Raw genomic sequence first — 19,184 nt, forward strand, 5'->3', positions numbered from 1 at the left:
TCCCTTAAGGGAATTCATTTCATAATAAATAAAGTTCAATGAATCACTAAGTCAACATTACTAATTTCATGTGTAGAGAACATGACATTTTTGCAAATGATAGTATCAAAGTATCCTTTTTTTTTTTAAGATTTTTATTTATTCATTGATGAGAGACACCGAGAGAGAGACAGAGACACAGGCAGAGAGAGAAGCAGGCTACAAGCAGCAAGTCTGACGTGGGACTCGATCCCAGGTCTCCAGGATCATGTCCTGGGCCAAAGGTGGTGCTAAACTGCTGAGCCACCCGGGCTGCCCAGTATCAAAGTATCCTGACCAAAATCTTAATTATTAACTACTAAGGAAAAGATGATAACTTTACTGTAGAGCAGCCTGGCAGAAACCACCTTAACCAAGGGATCATGGTCAATATCACCAGCAATAATACATATTAACGTCATGAATCCCATAGTAATAATACACTGAGAACACAACATTATTTGTAGTATTCCTGACTAAACCATATGATCTCAGTCCAATCATGAGAAAACATCAGAAAAATCCAAACTGAGGAACATCTGACAAAATAACTGATCAATACTCTCCAAAAATGTCAAAGTTGGAAGACAAAGAAGACAGAGGGACACCTGGGTGGCTCAGTGGTTGAGCGTCTGCCTTCAGCTAGGTTGTGATCCTTGGGTCCTGGAATCCAGTCCTGCATCCGGCTCTGCCTGCTTTTCAGAGAGCCTGCTTCTCCCTCTGCCTATGTTTCTTCCTCTCTCTGTGTGTCTCTCATGAATGAATGAATGATAGATAAATAAATGAATACATAAACAAATCTTAAAAAAATAAAATAGAAAATAGGAAAAAAAAAAGGTTCTCTCCCTCTCCCACCTTTCCATTTTCCCTCATTTCACACTCTTCTGTGCTCTCAGCGCATGTGGATCATTCATTCTACCCTTCCTCGTTTTAGTTATATGTATACATGGACTACAACATATTCCTTATGGGCATCTTTTTACACAGAGGTTGAATATAACAGGCACTGAATTGTTGAAAGTTAAGCTGAAAAACTTTTTGTTTGAAGGGATAAGTACCCAAAACAGCCAATTCCAACACCCTGATAAATTCTGACTTTCCTTCAGTAAAAGAGCCCCCAAAATGTCCATATCTAGTTTGAGATACTGCAGATTTTTTCTAATGGAGATTATATCAATTGAATCAATATTTGTTTCTGATTCAAGCTTGGAAATAAAGAGAGATAAGCATCTACAACCATAAAAAAGGCTAAACTATTTGTTGATTTATGGGCTGGTTATCTCAAACTCCCCAGTGAATACAGTTACTCAACTCAAACAATTTCCTGAGGGTTGGACTTTGGCAGCTTCAAATTATTACATCATGTACAACAAGATCTGTATGCTGACTTAAAAAATATATAAAAAGCCTTATTTTTCCTTTTATAAGAACTTAGAAAACTGTCATTTATAACAAATTTTCCAAAACCAGTTAGGAAGAAAATAAAACAAGACATTTCACTTTGTTATAACTGACAAACTAAGAAATGATGGTTGCAGGCTACTTAGTCCATCCTTATAAGGATCCAGAGCTGGAGAGATAATTTACTGACTTGTGAGGGAGGCAGCATAATAGTAAAAAGAACATAGTAGTTACAAGTGCAGCCTCTGCAGGGCCAACTACATTGCATAACCTCAGGAAACACCACGCTCACAGTGGAGATCCAAGCAGTACCATTCCCAGAGAACACAATGTGAATTATACAACTTTGGGATCCACAGTTAGCAAGGTAGAACTGGACAAGTAGGTCTGGACTCTGCCAACTAACAACATCATGACCAAGTTACTGAATCAGTTATTGAAGTCTCAGCCACCTCATCAGTAAAATGGGATTAAGAAATAACATCTAAGTCATAGGATTGTTATGAGGATAATATATACATGTATAATTAGCCTAGTACCTAGTATTAGTGAGTGAGACATAAATGCCTTGATGATAATAAAGAATAAGATGAATCTCCATTCCAGAGCACCTAGGTGGCTCAGATAGTTAAGCATCTGCTTTCCACTCAGGTCATGATCTCCAGGTCCTAGGATAGAATCCCATGTCGGGCTCCCAGCTTAGCAGGGAGTTTGCTTCTCCGTCTCCCCCTGCCTCTCTCTCTGCTCATTCTCACTGTCTCTCAAATGAATAAATAAAATATTTTCTAAAAGATGAATCTATATTCCAAACCTGCTCCATTACTTTCAGATCATTTACTACCTACAATAAATGTGATCTGTTGAGAGTATTCAACAAAATCATATATGCAAAATACTTAGGGACAGGTACAAAATAAGAGTTCCAATTATGATGGCTGGAGGGGATGCTTGACTGACTCAGCTTGTAGAGCATACAACTCTTGATCTCACGGTCATGAGTTTGAGCCCCATGTTGGACATAGAGTTTACTTAAAGAAAAATGATTATGATTGGCCATTCCCTATGCCTCCTCTCCTTCCTTCTTTCTCTCTTACACACACAAACACACACACATAAACTTAATGTAGAAATTCTATGACATTAAACTGCAATTAATAGCATAAACCCAAAGCCATATCAAATGAGGGCAAATGTATTCTAAAAATAATGCATTCTCAATACAATTTACCTAGATCTCCGTAATAACTTCCAAACTATGTTTCCCTTTTTAATCCTGTCTATATGTACTGCCAAAAGCAAACTCTGATCAATCACTATTTAGCTTATAGAAGTTCAGTGACAAAATACAGTCAAAAGTTTTGTATTTATTATATAAATAAATATATATTTATATATAAATATATATATATAAATAGTTTTGTATTATAGCCTTGTATAATCTTAACCTATGCAGTTTCCAACCTCATCTACCACTAACCCCCTTAAAACACAAAAAGATATTTGTTCTGTATATACTCCCAGCATTTTGCTCAATAAGGAATATTATTCCCTTCCCACTCCCATCTTTCCAGTCCTACCTAACACAAGTAATCCTTTCCACTCAGCAAACCTGTTTGAAAAAGCCATTCTGCTGGCAGTTTACAGTAATAGAGACTAATGATAGTCACACCCTATTAAGAAGGAATAGTCATTTATATTAAACCATTTTCCAAAGAATTGTCTATATACTGCTCCTTACCAATTGGAACATATTCCCTCCCTCCAGGAACTTCATTAATCAGTACTTAACCAATATATCCGTACTTTATTAGAATACAATATAGAAAGTTAAACTGCCTTACACTGAACAGATACTCGATACTTGTTAAATAAAAGAATAAATGAAGATCTAAGCTTTGTGAAACACATTTTTCAGTTTAGAGATTAACTCAGTCATAAGTATGATAAATCATTCCTCTGTCTCTTCCCTGAACCTACTGCCAAAATCATACCATATCATTTAAATTACACATTCTGTTTCCAAAAGGTCTGTGGAATAAAGATACTCTACCTTATGGCCAGAAGGGCTAATACAATGTTCTTTCTCAGACACATTGCTAATAGCACCAACCTAGTAACAACAGGGATTAAAGGAAAAAGAATCCATAGCAATTATATTAGGCCCCAGAATGGCAAAACGATAAACTATGAGTTGTATGAAGTTGCCCTATATTATCCTCTGGCCCAGTAACTTACGAGCTAGAGATCTTTTCCCCCTACTTCTTAAATCCTTGAGTCTTCTTAATTTAAATGCTTGATTGCAACTATGCACTATTTATGAATCATTATAAACACATCACTACCTAAATTCTTTCGGCACAAACAATAATGAAAGCATGATGGCTCTATCAACAGGAGGAAAATAGGCAGAGAAGCCACTGACTGCACTGGCTTGACTCATTACTGCTGGGAGAATACTGGTACTGAATGGCACAAGCAACTCCAGTGTGAGAGACCAAGCACATGACTGGGAAGGTGACAGAGGATACCAAGAAAAGAAGGGCATCTATAAAGAACCTTTCCTCTATGGGGGCAGGAGGCAGAGGAATAGGTAGGGATCCACAGAAATTTCTAAAAGCCTTCACAATACTCAAAAATATGCTACCAGATGCCAGGTTTGAGCCAGTTTGAATCCTAGCTCTAACACTCAAAACTGAGAGACTTTTAGCAAGTTATTTAGCTATAAAATTATAATAGCAGTCACCACTTAATGAACACCAGCTCTGAGCTAGGCACCATACACATGGTATACATCCTTTAATTCCCACAACTAATCTGCCAGATGGAGATTATTCTCATTTTGCAAGAACGAAAAACCCATGTTCCTTCTACCTATGCACATCTGCTTCCTAGAGGGATAATGCTACCTATGTGGCAGTGTTATAACTGGGAATTAAAACTAAATGCAAAGTACTTGGCATAGGAACTAGCACCTGCCACATCACAGAAACTCAGGAAATCGTTACTGTACAGTCCAGGTATCACTTGAATAAATGGCTCAACTGAACAGCAATAAACATCCCACAAACAAGTTTTCCCTCACACTAACATAAAAATGACTGTAATTAGCAATACTTTTGGAAAACCAAAAGTGTGCGCACGTACAGCTTCCTAGTTGAATATCAAAACATACAATCCAAAGAAATAAAAAGTCCATTATCAAAGTGATACTTGACTCAATCTGAACACCAAATATTAAATATTTTACTTTCAAAGGGATTATAGATCTCATACCTCAAGGGACCAGGAGCTAATGAATAAATCTAACTTCCCCAAAAAGTAATTCCCAGAAGCATCTGTTATCCTGAAGTACTCAGCAAACCATTTCCCAGAATTAAGAACATATTGCTAAAATCTTAGTGAATTTTGCCAAAAACATTCTGCTGAGAGGAAAAAAGAATCATTCTGATTCTAGAAGCAAATGCTTCTTTCCAGCTGAGCCACAAAATAGATCTCTACTTCACTATTACTTTTTTTTACTATTACTTTATCAGTAAGTTAATACTGAAAATAAATATAAAAATATCACAAATATACTTGCATTTGAAGGAAATTTAAATATTAAGCCTATAACACTTGCTTTAATCTTAATGAGCTCAAGAAAATCTATGAGAATGTTTTTTAAACCAATAATAAAAATCAAATTTCCAAAGCCTTAATAATTGAAACAGAGAGGAAAGAAGACCAAAAACAATAGTCATATGACAGAAGCTCTCCTAAAAGTTGAGAGTCCTACAACCTAAATTTCAAAGCTTAAACCTTTGCTATTAAAAACAACACTTCACAAAGACTAACCTAGACACAAAGACTAAATCCCTCCATCCATTTGCAGTTTTGCCACAAGAACAAGACTTACCAGGCAGCATGTTCAAACTCCAGCAATCCCAAGGGCATTTGTGGGGCATGGGATACAGGAATGAGGAGGGCCAGGGGAAGAGCTAGAGTTGCTGGGAGGGAAGGGTATGGGAGGGAGGAGACAACTGCAGCTAGCAACAATGGGAAAACTGTGAATCTAAACCACAAAGGCTTCCTGCAGAACAGGGTAACAGGGAAAGGGCAATTCTTTTTTACCACCTACCAGGAACTCAGAACTGGCATTTCATGATAAAGCTAAAAAGATGGAGCCTTCAATTAAATGTAAACAAAGTAAACTTAAGAAAGCAACCAAAAGTAACTTGAAAGGACATATCATAAACTTCATAGAGGCTTAAGAAAAACAATTAGGAGGCTGTTTTCTCTAGGGGCATTCCTGCTGACAAAGGTCAGCAGTATAACAATAAGGTTTGCAGGATAGCAGCTGCTTCCAGAGGGCCAGCCCTAAAAAACAGTCCCTTGCACCACAGTGAAAAGGAGCGCTAGAAGACATGCCCATATTACTTTAGAGAATAACCAAAACAATGTCATTGTTTGACTACCTAATTCACAATTCCAAGACTTTCTGGACTTAAATTAAATTATATCACTTTAATAAGCAAAACACCTCTTTACACAAGACACAAACTCTTAAGGAAAATTATCGCATGAACTGAGCTGCTGAATTCAAGAATCAATTTTAAAATGCTTGCAACTCAAAGATTCCCAAAACCAAAGGCAAGGACAGTAAAAGATCTCCACCCCTCTTTCAGGGAAGAAGCCAAGTTATATCACCAAGAACAAACAGCAGACAGAGTTCTGACCCCAAACATGTGATCAGTCAGCCCAGAACTTACATTTGCAGGCAGGGCACAGAGGCCCCAGAAGACCAACACACACCCTTCTACATATTACACCCAGTTACAAAACAACTTTATTAAAAGGAGTTGTTTTATAAGAATATTGATTTAAAAAAAACTCATCAGGGGATCCCTGGGTGGCTCAGCGGTTTAGTGCCTGCCTTTGGCCCAGGGCACGATCCTGGAGTCCCGGGATCGAGTCCCGTGTCGGGCTCCCGGCATGGAGCCTGCTTCTCCCTCCTGTGTCTCTGCCTCTCTCTCTCTCTCTATGATAAATAAATAAATAAATCTTTAAAAAAAAAAAAAAAAAAACTCTTCAGCGGAATCCCTACCAATTATGAAGGTCTGTTGTATTTCTATAGGTTGCAAGAGAAAATGAGTTGACTTTTTAAAAGATTTACTAGTAAAATTAAACACCTGCAGGCATTGCCCAAAACTAATTAGGCTCTTACATTTTAACAATATACTAAATATACTAAAGTACTCCTTTCACAACAGTAAGTGTCCAAAAAAAAAAAAAAAAAAAAGATACAATATTGCTTTTCTTTTGCTAACCATTAACATTCTAACTGGGGTCTCCTAATGGTAGGTGGGGGTAGAGATGTCAGTCTAAAGTATGAAACCTAGGATTTCTATTGATCAGTGCTAATTGCAAAGAAAGAATATACAAATTATCAAGGTCAAGCTCTCTAATCAAGTCATTCAGTGAGTTATACATGCGTTGTGGGACTAATAAATAAAACTAGAATACTGGAGCAGAGTTACAGATCTTCAACCCTGGTTACAATGTAACTACATAAATGACTTTTCATATATAGCCAGGCAAGGAAGGTGATCCACGGGAAAATCTCACCCTGACAGATTGTAATCTCTTTTGAAGCCCCTCAGAAAGTAATTCATATAAAACTCTTCTATATAATCATATTCCGCCTTGTATAAGTTATTTCTTGACTTCTTTTTTTTTAAGTAGGCTCCACACCCAGCAGGGCTTGAAGTCACAACTGTGAAATTGAGACTTAGCTGTGATCAAGAGTTGTACACTTAAACCAACTGAGCCACCCAGGTGCCCCTATTTTTTGACATTTCTTATTTCCTTTTCAAGACTGCACAGGAGATTCTGTCTCACATAGAGACAACTCTGCATCAACCACTCTGCCTGTCCACCTAAAATAGAGTAACTACAGGTGTCTGCTACCTAAGTGCCAAACTGCCTGTGGAAGAGTTTTTTGTGAGCATGACTATTAGGTCAAGAGGGAGAGTGATATATATGGTTTCAGAAGTCTCGTTAAAATGTCCTAGGATCCTGGGCACCTGGGTGGCTCAGCTGGTTAAGTAAGCACTTGCCTTTGGCTCAGGTCATGATCCCAAAGTCCTGGGATAGACCCCTGCCTGAGTCAGGTTTCCTGCTCAGTGGGGAGCCTGCTTCTCCCTCTCCCTGCACACCCACCACGCCCTTCCTCATGCTCTTTCTCTCTCTCAAATAAATAAAATCTTTATAAGTAAATAAATATCCTAGGAATCGAAAGTTAGATGATTGGTTACAACAGTACTTTTTAAAATTGTGCTTCAACAAAACTTGTCATATTGTTCTAGTACTATGCAAGGAGTATTACACATTAGCCTTCCTTTGACTATAAGAGACAAAGACCGGGGATGTCTGGGTGGCTCAGCGGTTGAGTGTCTCCCTTTGGTTCAGGTCATGATCCTGGAGTCCTGGGATCTGGCCCCACATTGGGCTCCCTGCATGGAGCCTGCTTCTCCCTCTGCCTGTGTCTCTGCCTCTGTTTCTCTCATGAATAAATAAAATAAAAAAGAGAGAGGGGAAAAAAAAAAAGAGACAGACACCTCAGGAAACAAAAATATGGGAGAAACTACCTCTAAGACTTGAATAAAGTAATTAAGAGAAACGGAGGAGGGGAGCAAGAACCCAGGCTAAAAAGACCCTACTTAGTCTGATACCACAATGTTTCATAATTGGTCTCTACTAACAAGCAAGGTAGGATACAGCAGAATGTTCAATTTAATGAAGGAACATTTTGCTTCTCTTAAAGTTATAAAAGAGAAATGGAATTCCTCTAAAAAAAACCAAGGTGACTCCCTCCTGGAGTAACCCCAAAGCAAAACCATTTTTGTTGATTTGTATTTCTGACATGCTAATGATAATGGTGATGTTGGCAGTAAAGACAAGAGTTGAGTGGCTCCAGAGTTGGAGCCAAATTGGAAAATAAAAGCCTCTTCATTCTAGCACTCCAGAGGGTACTGAGGAAGTCTGTGGACTTTTAAATAAACTATGGAGGATTGAGGTGGGGAGGAGCAGGGTAGAGATTACTTTGTATCAAGTGGAAGCCCATAGAAACAGTAGCATTTAACCCCTAGGCTATATGCTCACAGGAAAAAAAAAATGGGGGGGGGGGAGCTTAATTCAGAGCTGTGAAACTGGAGTTCTAGAAAATGAAACTAAGATACCAACTTGATTTCAGTTAAGAAGGAATCCCCCCAAAATATTCTAGCTTTTTGTCTCTGTATTGTAAAGGAGGATACAATAGAAAGTCCAAGGAAAACAAGAAAAACTATACAGCTAATTTGTATCTAGTTTTATTAGATTTATTCACAGTATTGGTAAATAGTGTATATACCTTAAATATCTGATGATTTCACTTAAGTACATATTACTGAGAAGACATATATTACAGACAAGGAAGAGAAACAAGGGGAAAAATTTATTCTAAGGACACATTTTGGAGAAACTTTGGCTGTTAAGCACAGGGCTACTGAGTAAAACCATCCAAGAAAACTTTCGTGTATTTCTCATATAAATGGACTCTAAAAAAAAAAAAAAAAAGAGGAAAGGGGCGCCTGGGTGACTCTGTAAGTTAAGAGTCTGACTTAATTTCAGCTGGGGTCATGATCTCAGAGTTGTGGGCTCAAGTCAACACTGGGCGTGGAGCCTGCTTGGGATTCTCTTTCTGCCTTTGCCCCTCCCCACCCCTGCTCACTTGCATGCTCTCAGAGACCATTTATTTGGGTTTCTGCTGTTACAATATCATCATTGTTTAAATTAATATATTCAATTACATCTTGCACCCTCCTAAAAATTACTTCAAATAGCATTATCATTATGAATATTAGCCAACATATCTCTAGAACAGGGCTTAAATTTTCGTAAATTAGGCTGAAACTCCTAGAAAGCAGTAAGAATGTGAAATATCTCTCAAGTACACTGCAGGATTACCTAATTCTAGTCTCACAGAAAGCAGTAAAAAATATAAATCTGTCATTCTCTTTTATTTATTTTTAGAGAGGGGAGAAAGAGAGGGATGGGGTGGGGCAGAGGGAGAGTGAGAGAATCTTAATTCCACTATTGGGTATTTATCCAAGAAAACAAAAAGACTAATTCGAAGAGATATATGCACCCCTATGGTTATTGCAGCATTTTTTACAATAGCCAATATATGGAAGCAACCTGTGTCTATCAGTAGATGAATGGATAAGGAAAATGTGGTATATTTACAATGGAATCTTACACAGCCATTAAAAAGGATGAGATTGTGCCATTTGAGACAAAATGGATGGATCTAGACAGTATTACACTAAATGAAATGTTAGACTGAGAAAGACAAATACCATGTGATTCCATTCATAAGTGAAATCTTAAAAATGAATAAACAAAAGAATCAAATCTATAAATACAGAGAACTGATGGCTGCTGGGACTAGGGGCAAAATGGGTGAAGGGAAGAGGGAGGCTTCCAGTTATGGAACAGATAAGTCACAGCAATAAAAGGCATAGCATAAGGAATATAGTCAGGACTCCTGGGTGGCTCAGCAATTGAGCATCTGCCTTTAGCTCGAGGCATGATCCCGCGGTCCTGAGATTGAGTCCCATATCAGGCTCCCTGCATGGAGTCTGCTTCTCCCTCTGTCTCTGCCTCTCTCTCTCTCTCTCTCTCTCATGAATTAAAAAAAAAGGAATATAGTCAATGATATTTAATAATAATGCAATGGGACAGACAGTAGCTACACTTGTGAAAACTTGCCAAATCACTAAGTGTACACCTGAAACTAATATAACATTGTGCGTCAACTATACTCAAATAAAAGGAAAAGGAAAAAAAGAACCAAATTGAGACTACAGCTGTGGTAAGCTGTCAGCAGAGTAATTTATATTTTTGGCGATATTGTTTCCTGAATTATTTTTGGTCTTCTCTAACAATAGTGAAAGCCTCAGAGATTTCTACCATATTTCAGAAAAGTTGAACTGATTTGGAGTAGAGTTATTAATAATGTGTTGAGATGTATATGCTAAATTTTTTGCTATGTTCAACTGAACCTTCATTATCAAATGGTTGTGCCAGGACAACTCAATGGCAAAAGAATAGTCTCATTAACAAATGGCATTGAAGCAACTGAATGAAGAAGAGAATGAAGAGAATGAAGTTGGACTCCTGTTGCACATTACAGGTAAAAATTAATTCACAATGGGGTCAAATCTCCAAATGAGTGAGCTAAAACTATAAAACTTTTAGAAGAATCTATAAACAGATATCTTCATGACCTTGGATTAGGTGGTCTTCTAAGAGGACATAAGCAGCAAAAGAAAAAAATACATAAATCTGACTTCATCAAAATTAGTAAGACAACCCAAAGAATGGGAATAAATATTTGCAAATTATATATAAGGGACTTGTATCTGGAATATATAAAGAATTCTACCAACTGAATAATAAAAACAATCCAAATTACAAATGGGTATCTTTTAAAACCTCAGTTAAAAAAGTATCTGAGGGGGATCCCTGGGGGGTGCAGCAGTTTAGCGCCTGCCTTTGGCCAGGGTGTGATCCTGGAGACCCGGGATTGAATCCCACGTCGGGCTCCCGGTGCATGGAGCCTGCTTCTCCCTCTGCCTATGTCTCTGCCTCTCTCTCTCTCTCTGTGTGTGACTATCATAAATAAATTAAAAAAAAAAAAAAAAAAAAAAAAAGTATCTGAGGGATGCCTGGATGGCTCAGCGGTTGGGCGCCTGCCTTCGGCTCAGGTCGAGATCCCGGGATCCGGGATCGAGTCCCACATTGGGCTCCCTGCGGGGACCCTGCTTCTCCCTCTGCCTGTGTCTCTGCCTCTCTCTCTGTGTGTGTCTCTCATGAATGAATGAATGAATGAATAAATAAATAAATAAATAAATAAATAAATAAATAAATAAAATCTGAATAGATATTTCTCCAAAGAAGATATGTAAATGGGTAATGAGCACATGAAAAACTACTCAACAGCAGAGTACAGAAAGTGGCAGGAGTGACTATACAGTGGAGAAACCTGACAGTCAGTGCATTAGCCAGCTCAGTATCAACAATGATAAATCACATCAATAATACATTCCTTGTTATGATACAATGAGAATGACATTGTATCCCTGTGATCTTCTACTCAAAAACCTCAACCCCAGTCCAATCATGAGAAAAATACAAAACAATTCCAAAAGAGGGGCGTCCTACAAAATACTTAACCAGTACTCCTCAAAACTGTCAAGATCATCAAAAACGATCAGAGTATGCAAAACCATTATAGCTAAGAGGAGCCAGCAAGAACTGACAAGTAACATACATGGAATTTTTTTTTAAGGTTTATTTATTTATTGAGAGAGAGAGAGAGAGCACAAACAGGAGGGGAGATGGAGAGTAAGAGAGACTCCCAGGCAGACTCCACACCAAATATGGACCCCAATGAAGGACTCCATCTCACAACACTGACATTACAGCCTGAGCCAAAACCAAGAGTCTGATGCTTAATCAGCTGTACCACACAGGCACCCCTGTAATGTGGAATTTTAGATAGGAACTTAGAACCAAAAAAGGTATTAGGTAAAAACTGAAGACATTTGAATAAACTATGGACTTCAGTTAATAACAACATATCAATATTGGTTCATTAACTGCAACAAATGTACTATACTAATGTAAAATATTAATAATAGGAGAAAATGTGGGGGGGCGGGGACCACATGGGAACTCCGTCTACAATCTGCTCAAATTTTTTGTAAATCTAAACCTGTTCTGGGGCAGCCCCAGTGGCGCAGCGGTTTAGCACCGCCTGCAGCCCGGGGTGTGATCCTGGAGACCCAGGATCGAGTCCCACATCGGGCTTCCTGCAGGGAGCCTGCTTCTCCCTCTGCCTGTGTCTCTGCTTCTCTCTTTGCTCTCTCTGAATGAATGAATAAATAAATCTTTTAAAAAAATAAAAAAATAAAATAAACCTGTTCTGGGGCAGCTGGGTGGCTCAGTGGTTGAATATCTGACTTTGGCTCAGTTCATGATCCTGGGGTCCTGGGATCAAGTCCCACATCGGGCTCCCTGCAGGGAGCCTGTTCCTCCCTCTGCCTATGTCTCTGCCTCTCTCTGTGTGTCTCTCATGAATAAATAAATAAATAAATAAATCTTTTTTAAAAATCTAAAACTGCTCTAAAGAATAAACTATTTTTAATAATAAATAATAATTTTAAATATACTCAAAAGTATTTTTTTATTTTTATTTATTTTTTCTTTATTTATGATAGTCACACATAGAGAGAGAGAGAGACAGAGACACAGAGGGAGAAGCAGGCTCCATGCACTGGGAGCCTGACATGGGATTCGATCCCGGGTCTCCAGGATCGCGCCCTGGGCCAAAGGCAGGCACTAAACCGCTGCGCCACCCAGGGATCCCTCAAAAGTATTTTTTAAAACAAATTTTAATAATAGTAATTTTTAAACACAAGTTAAATAAAAACAAAATAAAAATCACTGGGCATCTGGGTGGCTCAGTTGGTTAAGTCCAACTTTTGGTTTTGGGTCAGTTCATGATCTCAGGGGTCATGAGATCGTGCCCTGTGTGGGGCACCATGCTCAGTGGGGAGTCTGCTTGAGATTTTCTCCCTCTCCGTACCTCTGCCCTTCCCCCCGACTCATGTGCAGACATGCTCTCTCAAAGAAATAAATGTTTTTAAATAATCAAAATCACAATTAGATACCTTTTCACACTCACTAAGATGGCTATAATCAAAAAGATAGATAATAATGAATGTTGGCAAGAATATGAAGAAATCTGAAACCTACACTTATGGTAGTAATGTAAAATGGTGCAGCAGCTACCTTAGAAAACAGTCTGGCCGATCCTCAAAAGATTAAACATAGAATTACAATATGACCCAGCAATTCTACTCCTAATCATATACCCAAGAGAAGTGAAAGTGTTCATTCAAAAACTTGTACACAAATGTGCATAACAGCTTTATTTTTAATAGCCAAAACGTGGAAGCAACCCAAGTATGTATCAACTAATGAATGGATAAATTATGGTATATTCATACAGTGGAATAGTATTAACATTAGAATGAAGTGTCAATATATGCTATAATATGTATAATATATATAACTTAAAGTATGCTAAGTGGAAAAAGCCAATCACAAAAGACCACCTATTGCATGATTCTAATTGTATGAAATGTCCAGAATAGGCATAGCATTTCTTTTGAGGGTGATAAAAATATTCTAAAATTGATTGTGATGATGGTTGTTCAACTCAGTGAATATATTAAAAACCACTGAATTGTACACTTAAAGTGAGAGACTTGTCTGGTATGTGAATTATATCTCAATAAAGCTGTTTTTCAAGAAATCACAGTTTCTCTTTTTAAAAACAAGGACACTCTTTATTTCATGTCTGTGGTTTAAACTAGGTCCCAATAAACAACAGCAGCTGCCACCTGGTAAAACTAGATGGCTTTAAATGCTTGGCAAACAACTTCTACGTACATGAGATTTTGAACAGTTGTTGTTAAAGAATACATAAGCAAAGAAAAGCAGTCTGTCAGTACATTCTTACACTCTGACATTGTCATTTCATTCAGGACAGAATGCAATCGCCATTTCCTTAAATCAAGAAACCAACGATAACACTATTGATTATACTTATGTCCAAAGTAAATGGAGACAGATAACTCACTCTGACAAAAAAAAGAAAAAGGCTGAAAATGCCTTCAAAAGAGCACAGCAGTAAAAGTCAGAGTGCATGTCTTGTGTTTGTATGGAAAGACAGAACAGATGAACAAAGCAGGCTGAAGTGATACTCACTGTGCCATACTCTTTGCTAAACAATTACAAACATTCCCCCACACGTCTATAGAAATCCTTCCTGTGGCTTCTTGGGCATATTTCCATAGAGAACTCCTTCAGAATCTGACTTAAAACCATCTGTTTGATAAACAATCTGACTGTAACCTCTGGCGGGTGAAAAGAGGGCAGAAGGAAAAAAATGGGCAAGTGTTTACCTTCATTGAAGAAATATAAATACCACTCCTCAGTTGGTGATCTGAATTGGGAACAAGGAAAAAGGAAGATATGACAGCACAGTATTAATGGTTTAGGAAAGGAAGCTGGACCTTTGTGACAATTTATTTCCTTTTCTTAAGCAAAGAATTTAAATGTACAGCTCACAGAAAGAAAAAAACAGTTGACCACTGAAGATAGGAAAAAAGTCCTATCCATTCATAATTAAAGAAATGTGGGGGGAAAAAAAAAGCAATGTGGGACACGTGGGTGGGTCAGTGGTTGAAGGTATGCCTTTGGCTCAGGTCATCAACCTGGGGTCCTGGGGTCGAGTCCACATTGGGCTCCCTGCATGGAGCCTGCTTCTCCCTCTGCCTGTGTCTCTGCCTCTCCTTCTGTGTCTCTCACGAATAAATAAACAAAACCTTTTTAAAGAAGGAGAGAGAAATGCAAAAGAAAGATACATATGATTTTTCAGATCTTGGAACGCCAAATATTTAAAAGTTGGATAAAATCAATATAGGTGAGGGAACAGAGAATAAATTCTCATGTACTCTTGGTAGTATTAAAATAAATTTAGCAGTATTTCTCAATTTTACATATTTATATCTTTGTTTCAACAATCCAAATTCTAGATATTTATCTAGTTTACAAAGATAAATGTAAGTAAATATTTATAGTTGCACTGTCTGTAATAAATAAAAACTGTCAATAGGGAAATGGTTAAATTATGTAAGTCTCATTTGGGAATATTTACAGAGGAAAAAAATACATATAGGATTTGCTTCAAAGTAACCACAGGATTTACTTCAAAATAATCACAAATTGACTAGGGGGAGTAAGGAAGGAGTATAGATAAAACACGACTATGTATTTAATAATTTTCATGAAGCTAATAACGGGTACATGTGGTTCATTACACTGTCCTCCTTATTTTTGTACGTTTGAAATTTGCCATAATAAAAATATACAAAATTATGAAACAATCTCATTGAAGAGGATAGTGGATAAAGGTACTGACCTACATAGCTTTGGAAATTACCAAATCTGTAAGCTAAAAGCACAGTGAACTGCACACAAGCACCGTACTCTAATAAAGCAGTTTCGCACAGGTGTACAGGTTAACAATTCTGAAACCTTTGTGTCTACTGGACCTGAACAGTTAGGTAACTGAATGGTGGATGGTAGAAAGTTTCTCACTTTTGGAATAGGAGATTACACATAAGCAGGAAAAAAAGGCTAAAATGATCCATGTGGTAACGGGTTAGAGTTAGAATATGAACTTGCGGGCAGCCCGGGTAGCTCAGCGGTTTAGCGTTGCCTTCAGCCCAGTGTGGGATCCTGGAGACCCAGGATCGAGTCCTATATCGGGCTCCCTGCATGGAGCCTGCTTCTCCCTCTGCCTGTGTCTCTGCCTCTCTCTCTCTGTCTCTCATGAGTAAATAAATAAAATCTTTGAAAAAAAAAAGAATATGAACTTGCGTTTATTTTTTTAAAGATTTTATTTATTTGACACAGAGAGAGAGAGAGAGAGAGAGAACACAAGCAGGGGGAGCAGCAGGCAGACACAGAGAGAGAAGCAGGTTCCCTGCCAAGCAAAGAGCCCAGTGTGGGACCTGATCCCAGGACCCTGGATTATGACCTGGGCAGAAGACATTTAACCAACTGAGCCACCCAGGTGCCCCTGAACCTGTGTTCAGCTTAATAAAAATACAGATGTTACATCTAGAAATATTTACAGATATGTATATATGCATATACACAAATATTTACTCTGTCAGCTAAGACTGCTTAGAATCAATGACACCCCAGTTCTAACAAGCACATCTAGAGACAAGATCTTTGTTTCTAATACCGCTCCCAACAAAAGAAACCCAGGTTTCTTGGAGAAATGGCTAAATTCAGGACTGGAACAGGAAATGCACACGATGAGCCTGAGCATCTTGCAATGTCAGAAACTAAGGAAATGCTAAAAACAAAACAAAAATCCTAAATTGACAGAGATATCTCAAAGGGACACAGGAGACAAACCAAATGAGCTCCCAACAGCCAAATCTGATTATAACCTAAGTACAAAATAAATATCTATGAGTTCATACTGATAATAAGGATATGATTAAAGAGAGAACAAATTTCCCTTGCAGAAGAATTCCAGATAAATTTATATAGATACTCCACCTGCAAGGATGGGGACCATAAAGCCCACTCCTTAAGTGTATGGAGACCTCCCTCCAAAAAGTACAGTATGGAGGGGTACCCATGGGTGGTTCAATAAACTAAGCATCCGACTTCTGATTCAGCTAAGGTTATAATCTCAGGGTCATGAGATCAAGCCTCATGTCACGCTCGGCACTAGATGAGGAGCCTGCTTAAGATTCTCTCTCTCTCCCCCCCAACTCTTGTTCTCTCTTAAAAAACAAAAAAGTACAAAAGATTCTCTCTCTCTCTCTCCCTCCCCCACACTCTCACTCTTTTTTGTTTTATTTTAAGAAAAGCAAATGTGGGATCCCTGGGTGGCCCAGCGGTTTAGCACCTGCCTTTGGCCCAGGGTGCGATCCTGGAGACCTAGGATCAAGTCCCATGTCAGGCTCCAGGTGCATGGAGCCTGCTTCTCCCTCTGCCTGTGTCTCTGCCTCTCTCTCTGTGTGTGTGTGACTATCATAAATAAATAAAAATTAAAAAAAAAGAAAAGAAAATGCTTTATTTACAATAACTCTGAAAACATTTTGTCCTATGTATGATGTACTATAGCACTTATCTTGTTTTTTTTTAAGTGGAATTAACCTTTAGACATATGACCATTCCACAGTTTGGGAAGAGAAGTGAAATGTGTATGTATGTGTGTGTGTATATCAGAAGGAAACTGTTGATGAGCTACCCACTGGCCTCCCCCCAGCATAAAAACCATCAAATTACAGCCATCAGTATTTCTTTTATTCCTTTCTGGGGTTTTTTTTTGGGGGGGGGGGGGTAATCTCTCTCTCAAAAAAATAAAAAAAAGTACAGCACAGAAGAAGGCGGGGGGGGGGGGGGGGGAGACTAACTTTAGCAGAGAAGGTCATTAATAACAATGATAAATCATGTTGATAATATATACCCTTGATATGATATGATGAGAAATAGCACTGTATCTCTATGATCTTCCACCTAAAATGGACTCACTAAAATGGATTCTGGATGCTAGAAAGGGAGGCTGGAAGGGGGAGGTGTACTACTCAGTATCAGTTACAGGAGAAACTGCCCATTACAGATCCAACAAAAGAATCATCAACTACAGGTCCCGACAGAAAAAGATGTACACTGCATCTCATATTTTAAAAATCTAGTAACTCTGCAAATCAGCCAATGAAAAATCACCTTACATTCTTGCTTTTCTCCAATGGATTTTTGTTCAAAACAACCCCTCCCAACTTCCTTTTTCTCCATAAAATAATGTTCCTCTCCTTTGTTTTTGGGATTTGCCTGTGGCTTTGCCATAGCTTGCACGGGTCTGAATTGCAATTGTCTGTTATTCCCAAAAACCTACTTTTCCTGGTAAAATAAATGGTTTGCTGGTAAAACTTTTATTTTTAAGATTAACGCACCCAAAAACCCACAACCCCAGTCTAATTATAAGAACAACATCAGACAAATTCCAATAAAGGAGCATCCTAAAAACACTTGACTAATACTCCTCAAAACTATCAAGGTCATCAAAAACAAGGAAAGTCTCAAAAGCTGTGACAGCCAAGCAGAGCCTAAGGAGACATGACTACTAAATTAATGTGGTATCCTGGATGGGACCCTGGGACAAAGAAAAGACATTAGATAAAAGCTGAGGAAATTTGAAGTGGTTAATAATAATGCATCAATATTGATTAACTGCAATAAATCTGCTCTAAGATGTTAATGATAATGAAAACTGGATGAGGAATTATTTATAACTCTTTGTACTATCATCTCAATTTTCTGTAAATCTAAAACACAAAACCTGTTTTAAAGTTTATGAAAAGGATAGGAACTTAAAGTCAGTAGTGAGTTGTTGCTGTTGTTTTTTTTAGATTTTATTTATTCATTAATGAGAGACACAGAAAGAGAGAGACAGACAGACAGAGACAGAGAGGCAGAAGCAGGCTCCATTCAAGGAGCCTGACGCGGGACTCGGTCCCAGGACTCCAGGATCATGCCCTGGGCGGAAGGCAGGTGCCAAACCGCTGAGCCACCCGGGGATCCCCCCCAGTAGTGAGTTTTTTTAAATCTCATGCAAATGAAAAATTATGTAACAGAGGAAAAATAAATCTCATGCAAATAATTTCTAGTGTATTTCCTACTCGAAAAAGGATACATGCCAGTGAAATGCTGTCTCAGAGGTAGCCTAAAGATTATAAAGACATTACAAATATATTTTTTTGCTTTCCAGTGGTAATGACCTCCCCATGAGAACATGCCCCTCACGAATGACCTCTTCCACCCATCCCCGGAGGAGGAGTAACCACAAGAAGCACCTGAATCAGAGTCCTAATTCCTACCTCATAGATGTGGTGTCCAGGATGCTACAAAATCAGTACCATCTTCAGCCATGCACAAACAGTAGTTTTGTGTGTTGGCTTCTCCACTGTCCTTTGTCAGTCTACAGGAGGAAAAGCAAGGCTTACAGAAGGATGCTCCTTCAAGGTGGGAAGCAGCACTAAAAGCACTCTGAATCAAGAGGAGTGGGAAACTATCCCAATAAACAC

At 38.3% G+C, this 19,184-nt stretch overlaps 1 protein-coding gene and 1 pseudogene across 3 annotated transcripts in view; one reads left to right on the forward strand and one right to left on the reverse strand.

Moving 5' to 3' along the window:
* The window catches only part of USP54 (ubiquitin specific peptidase 54), a 124,351-nt gene that overhangs the window by 73,222 nt on the left and 31,945 nt on the right, over positions 1-19,184 (reverse strand). Inside the window, exon 1 of one of the 3 annotated variants that reach the window (XM_026004649.2) lies at positions 5,315-5,354. The exons of the other annotated variants lie outside the window; for them this stretch is intronic. The gene's annotated coding sequence lies outside the window, so the exon portion shown is untranslated. Of the gene's footprint in view, positions 1-5,314; positions 5,355-19,184 lie in introns of those variants that run through there. 3 annotated transcript variants of the gene reach the window in all.
* Positions 18,893-19,184, forward strand: part of LOC112927742 (small ribosomal subunit protein eS27-like) — a 32,268-nt pseudogene continuing 31,976 nt past the window's right edge.

Source organism: Vulpes vulpes, chromosome 4 (assembly GCF_048418805.1).
Source record: "Vulpes vulpes isolate BD-2025 chromosome 4, VulVul3, whole genome shotgun sequence".
NCBI lineage: Eukaryota > Metazoa > Chordata > Mammalia > Carnivora > Canidae > Vulpes > Vulpes vulpes.